This window comes from Candoia aspera, chromosome 11 (assembly GCF_035149785.1).
Source record: "Candoia aspera isolate rCanAsp1 chromosome 11, rCanAsp1.hap2, whole genome shotgun sequence".
Taxonomy (NCBI): Eukaryota; Metazoa; Chordata; class Lepidosauria; order Squamata; family Boidae; genus Candoia; species Candoia aspera.
Window position 1 is genome coordinate 1,210,020 of NC_086163.1, and position 7,124 is coordinate 1,217,143.

Here is a 7,124-nt window from a genome sequence, read left to right on the forward strand (position 1 = left end):
GCATTGGCTCTTTCAGCTGCTACAACATACTGCTGCTCATGCTCAACCTGGTCTGCCAGGACACCCTGATCTTTCTCACAAGTACTACTGCCAAGCCAGGTACCACCTGGCTTGTACCCATGCATCCAGGTTTTCCTACCAAAGTGCAGAATCTTAAAATTCTCACCACTGAACTGCATATTGTTGGGTAGGGCCTAATATTCAAGCCTATCAACCTTGTCTTCTGAGGCGTCACCAATTTCCTATTCCCACCCCCTCCCCAGCTTTGTGTTGTCTGCAAATTTGCTGAGCATCCTTTTTATCTCATCTTTTATAAAAATGTGTAAGAGCACTGGACCCAGAACAGAGCCCCAAAGTATGCCACTGCATACAGGTAGTCCTCACTTAACAACCATTCATTTAGTGATGGTTCAGACTTATGACGGTGCTGGAAAAATGACTTACCAGTCCTCACACTTACAACTGTCGCAGTGTCCCCACAGTCACATGATCAGGATTTGGGTGCTTGGCAATGGGTTCACATTTATGACCATTGCAGCATCTTGTGGTCATGTGATCATCATTTTCAACCTTCCTGGCTGGCTCCTGGCAAGCAAAATCAATGGGGAACCACATGATTTGCTTAACCATCACTTGGTTCGCTTAATGCCTGCAGTAATTCACTTAATGACTGCCGCAAGGCAGGTCATAAAATTGGGTCAGATTTGCTTAATGACCAATTCACTTAGCAACCAAAATGGTCGTTAACCAAGGACTACCTGTACTTCCTTCCATGCGACATAGACCCATAAGGACCGCCCATTGCCTATGGTTGTTCAGCCCAACCATGAATCCATCTGGTAGTGGGACCATCCATCCCACATTGTTCCAGTTGATCAAGAAAGAGGCTGTGGTCTGATTTATCAGATGCCCTTATTAAAACCTAAATACACTACACCCACAGCATTCCCTTGGACCACTAATCTAGTCACATTGTCAAAGAAAGCAATAAAAATTGTTTTGAACAAATCTGATAATGACATCTGATGTGATCAGATGACAGCTGCCAGTTCCTTTAACACCCTGGGGCATCATCTATCTGGTCCTGGTGACTTGATTCAGGGTGCTCTCTCATCGCTCCCTTGACTGTCTTGACTTGCATGTCTCTTCTGCACCCACCCTGCCCCCCAAGCTCATGCTAGTCCCACCTTTTCAGATTCAAACTATTTTCTGATAGTCTGCTTTCGCTATATGCCCCTCTTCCCATTTTTTAAAACTTGTTCTTTCTCTTTCTCAGTTTCTCAGTGAATTCTTTATGCAGTCGTGCCTATTTCATCTGCTGTCTCCCATTTTTTCTGTTTGGTTTTGTTTGGGTCTTAATTATCTTATTTTTTCAGAATTTCCAACCCTCCTGAACTGTTTGTCCCTTCAAAATTTCCATCCATGAAATCCTTCCTACTGTTTTTCCTTTATTTGTTGAAATTGTCTCTCTTGAAATCTGGAACACCAATCTGACTACCTCCAGTTCTCACTGCTTGCAATATGTTGAATTCCAAAATCGCCTGGTCACTCTTTTGTTCCTACAACCTCCACTTCCTCAGCCGTACTTCCCTGTTAGTGAACATTGAGTCCAAGGTAGCCAATCCCCTCGTTTGCTCCCCCACCGTTTGGGTGTTGAGCTTGTCCACCTGTTGGCTCTTTCGCTTGCTGCAGAGTCTGATTCCCGGTTGATGCCGGGGTGGGTTTTCTGGACACCTTGACCATCCAGTTGCCAAGGATCCATCTGTATCATGGTTGAGTGACCTGCAGTACACCCCTGCAGCTGTTTGCCCTAAAAACGTTGCCCACTTCTGAGCTGCCGTTTGATGGGCTGATCAGAACAGGAGACAAGGAGGCTGTGTTTCTGGATTACTGCTCTAGTGCGGAAGGGTGTACACAATCACAAAGTAACCAGAAGGGCTGGGCTAAATTACACGTAGCTAACCATGTTGCTTAAGTGCTGCTCCTGAGTCTCCCTGTGTGAATCCAGCCACAAAAAGCCCAACATCTGAATATCGGCATTTTTCTGCCCCATCCTGATTGACACCATCAAGCTTTTGCATGGATGAGGCTGTTGACCCAGACCTTCTCCCGCTCTAGAGCAGATTGTCTACATAGGACTGTGCTGTGAAACAGCTGTGCAAGAGCTACTTCACTTTGGCCACTTTGTTTTCTTCATCAACCCAAACACCAATATTTGGGATCATTACTGGATAATTGCTATGTTATTCTTCACGATCATATCCAGGATGGCATAAGTTGTTTTTCCTTTTCTTCTTTCTCCTTGCTGAGCAAAGAGACCTTTCTTTTCTTCAGTCTCCACCGTGATTCTTTCTCTTCTCTCTTTTGGCCTGGAAGAATCCTCCCCCCCCCCCTCCATTTTGCCTGAAGAGGTCTTGCTGGCTGCTCACTTGCTGCCTGTCCCACTCCTTGCCAGCAGACAGAACTCCCTAGTGGGGCAACCCGACTCTGTCCTCCTCCTTGGCTGCTGCTGCCTTCCCTCCCGCAGGCACCCCCAGCGCCCTGGCCCAGCTTCCCTGACAGAGCCTCGCTGCCCTGCTGCCCTGACTTGACAGAAGCAGCCCCTGCCATGGGGGGCAAGAGCAGGCAGGGCTCCTGCAGGGCAGTGCCACTTGGCAGGAGAGGCTCACAGTGCTGCCACCCAGCTCCTGCTGTGGCTTGGGGGGGGGGAGTCCCATGGGGTTGGGCCAAGGAGAGCCATGGGGCCACAGCTGTCACCAAGCATTTCCTGTCCTGATTACCAGGAAACACACTGAGGCGAGGACTTGGTCTCTAATATTTATTAGTAGTACTTAACAAGAATCCTAACAAACTGAGAAAGCGTGGGAAAACCCAGCCATATAAACCCCAAAGGTTAAGGCGGTCCCGATCTGTGTCTCTTTGAATGGCTGAACAGTTCCTCAGTGCTACGCATGCGCTTGACAGTCTGGGTGAGAGCCCCCTGCTCGCCATCCTTACTCATGACATCTCCTCTTTCCTGGAGCACATCCTGCGGCCTGGCTTGCGCCTCCGTGCAGAGCTCAGGGCCCGCAAAGAATTGTTGCAGGCTGCAGAAAGTGACGGGGAGGGCTGTGTGCAGCTGACGAGCCATGAGTCTCGTCTCCGAGGCTGACCTTCCTGGGAAGCGTGTGGCAATCAAGTGGGTGGGAAAACAGCCGTAGCAAGGGTGTGGAACGTAGACAGCCTGTTTTAGGTCCTAATTCCATGGCCACGAGTGCGGCAGAGCCATTTTTCTCTCCGACCCTATAACATCTCAGCAACCTGTCCAGAGCTTCCCTGGGCAAAGCAATAACTCACTCTAGGAGCAAAAACACACATGCTTGTGATTCAGAGACAGGGCTCTGATAAGTTGCTTTTATTGCAGATGTAAATCAGCTGCTGATAAAGATCAGCTACTGCAGAATATGCTAATCTCACCCTATTTGTGTGTCAGCTCCAGCGTTTCTGCCTGTGCATTTTTCCTGCTCTTATGGGGTAACCAGTTCTTTGGTGGTCCACATTTTGGGTGCTGAGGGCCCTGCACAGTCTTGACTGTGGTGCGGATGGCTTCAGCCTTCCCCATTAGTGGTGGACCTTCTTTGGGTAGTCAGGAGCTGACTTCACCTGGACCCACCAAATGGCCACGAGGCAGTTTGGGTGAACTCTGTGAGATAAAACCATTTGTTTGTTCTGACTTGAGTTCTAGACCGAGTCACACTGGTCCACATTTCAGCCTTGGTTTCACTTCCGTGGTTAGCAGCACCTGATAATCTTCGGAGAAGCACTGTGGCGGAGTCTTGCACTTCCTAAGCTGTCAACATGGTCAGGGTGAGGGAGGCTCGGGGTTTCTAGGGCTTTTCTGAGACGGTGTTGCTCCATGGGCCTCACGGTGAGGTCCTTGTGGAAGAGCCCCGTTATGTGGATTGGGCTGAGCTGGTCTCCAACGTCCCACTCTCAGGCAAAACGCTTGAGCACATCGACTCCACTTTCCCTCCAAGATGATACAGAGTTATCTGCCTAGATTTCAGTCTGCTCTAATGCTTAGTTCTGAGATGGAAATGGCTGTATTTGCCGGGGAGAATCATTTTGGTTGGCTACTGGACCGAAGGTTGTATCCTGCTTGTTTCTGCTAGGCCTCTGAGCCACCTCTTAGTGCATAACGAGCCAGGTGCAAGCAGCATGTGACCCCCATGTTACAAGTATCACAGTTACTGGCTTGTTTCAAGGTAAACTTCAAAGTACTGGTTAGGACCTACAAAGCTGAAAAACACTTGGGACCCATGATCAGAGGGACCCCCTTTTCCTGTAAGTGCTAGATTTTCGGGAGAAACCCTGCTCTCTGTCCTATTCAGACTGGATGTGCAACTGGGGAGACTCAAGAGTGGCCCCTTTTGGCTGAAATGCCTTCCAGGCTAACTCCCCATTCCCTTGCCATGTTCCCTTCAGCTGGGAGACTCTCCACACAGGTTGTTTGGTCCTTACAGTTGAGTGTAGGCCAACACGTTTATTTATTGAATGTTGATTCTAGGCATCACTGTGAATTACCTTAGCATACTTTAATGGAAAGAATGGATATAATAAATAACGCGGTGGCGCTGCAGGTTAAACCGCTGAGCTGTCGATCGGAAGGTCGGCGGTTCGAAACCGCGCGGCGGGGTGAGCTCCCGTTGTTCATCCCAGCTCCTGCTCACCTAGCAGTTCGAAAACATGCAAATGTGAGTAGATCAATAGGTACCGCTTCGGCGGGAAGGTAACGGCGTTCTGAGTCGTCATGCTGGCCACATGACCCGGAAGTGTCTATGACAACGCCGGCTCCAAGGCTTAGAAACGGAGATGAGCACCGCCCCCTAGAGTCGGATTCGACTGGACTTTACGTCAAGGGAAACCTTTACCTTTACTAATGTAAAATACAGTGATGACAAGGATCTCCCCTTCTGGCTGTTCTGCATGCCAGTTTGAGAGCTTGCCCCCTCAGTAATTGGAGTCAGTCTTGGCCTCACCTCAAACTATGGGTGAAATTGGGGCACATTTGTCATGGTTTCCTGGCAGAAAATTGTGTGCAGCGCTTGTGCACGATGTTGGTAGCAAGAGGCAGCACATCTTGTAAGCAGCACCGTCTGTCTTAAACTCTCTAGCATGGCCAAGTGGCATTTTAGACCAGAGGGATGACTATCCATCTTTTTTGTCTCTACATTGCTGAAATGCTCGGGAGGGACTGGGCAGCTGCCAAGTGTCCATCAATGACATTTGGGGGGTATTGGGCAGGAACCACAAGGAATGCTATCAAATGACTGTGCGGGGAGGAACACGGAGAAAGCATAGAAGGCGCAAGTGGTTCCCGTCCACTTGACTACCAGGTGGGAACCACATCCAACAATGCTGGAGTTTTGGAGAGGAAGGGGGAAGATGCAAGATCTGGTCGGTGAAGGGGGCGCAGGAGCCAATGGCAGTTTCAAATCTGGTGTCATGCTACTGTCATTGGCTCCTCCTGCAATATTTTAATATTCACCTGTTAATTACTGTCCAAGGATGTTCTCCTTGGGCAAAAAGATCTAAATGGAGAGAATGGAGAGCAGAGGATGGCCCACGGTGTCACCCTTGTGCATTTCCTGGCAGCCCCATTCACAGCAGTGGGGCCAGCTAGGACAGCTTCCCTGGGGGTTCAGCTGCCTGTCTTGTGGGATGCCCTGAGCCCTGGTCTCGGGAAGTGAGATGCTGCCCATTCCCCTTGTGCAGAATGGGCAAACGGCTGCAGCTGCTGGAGGAAACCGGTTTGGCAAAAGCCTCCTTAGGCCTCCTGCTGTTAGGGGCTGCAGGCCTTGGGCCACCCCATTTCTGCACTGGTAGCATCTTCTCTCCAGCAGAGGGGCAGGAAGAGAGCTGGGTCAGCTCTGCCCCTCAGAGGAGACCAGAAATGTTGGGGGCAGGGGGGGCAGGAGCATCCCAAGGCCTGGTCTCCTCTCACACTCCCGGCCAGCCTCTTGGCAGTGCAGCTCATGGGGTGACACCCGGCCTGATCTTTCCTATGGCGGCCCTCTGTTAAGGGCTGGCCCCTGAGCTGGGCCAGGGTGGTGAAGGGCCACGTGGCACACCCTTTGGCTCCTGAGAAAAAGAATCCCAAGACACCTGGTGGGAGCACAGGGCCGTCCTCAGATGGGGCTGGAGGGCTGGCTGGGGAGGTTGGAGTGCTGCAACTGGACAGGGGTTCATGTCAATGACTTGCCTCCAGTGCCGGCTGTGGCTCCCCCATGGGTTAATCCCTGCCCCCCCCCCCACAGAGCAGGAGTTGCTGAAGGGGCCTGCCTCCTTCATAGCCCGGCAAAAAATGCTCCTGCTGCCTATGAGCTCCCTCCTTCCTCCTCCTCAGCTCTATCTTAGAAGCCCAGGAAGCTGTTCTGCGATGTGGGTCCCCCTCTGCAGAAGTCCCCGAGCGCCTCCTTCACAGGCGAAGAGAAAAATGGGCCGAATTCCTGGCTCCCTTTCAAGGTGGCCTCCGGATCTCACTTGATGGCCGCTTTGCCTTTTGGGGCTGGTCTTAACGACTATACAAGGCCATACGAGAATCGGAAAGGCGAAATTGGGAGCCCGCCTGCCTGGCGGCGTCCCCTGGCCCAGCTCTCTTGGGACTCCCAGGCCCGCTCTCCGCCTCTCTGCCCCCCACCCCCCGCTGCTCCCTCGAAGAAGAGGCGGCGGCGGACAAACCGGCCCCGGCCCTGGCCCTCAGGCCCCTCCAGGCTGCGCCTGGGCTTCTTGCGGGTCCTGATGCCCGGGCCTTCCCAGGCGTGGCCGGGAGCGGCAGAGGGACCGCGGGCGCTGCCCGGCCACCCTGAGCCGGGCGGGGGGGGAACAGCGGGCGGAGAGGCCGGTCCGGAGGCCCCTCGGCCGCCCCCGCCCGGGGCAAGGGCCCGGGCCTCTGCCTGCGCCCCCCACCCCAAGGCACCTCGGGCCTCTCCCATTGGCAACAGGGCAGGGCCGGCTCCTCCCCTCTCCACTGCCTCCTTTTTATAACTCGCGTGCCGCTTCCCTCCTCGCAGTGCGGCAAGGGCACGGTGGGGCGCCCCCGGCCCGGCCCCCGCCCCCGCCCGCCGGCTTTGTTCCCCGCTCCT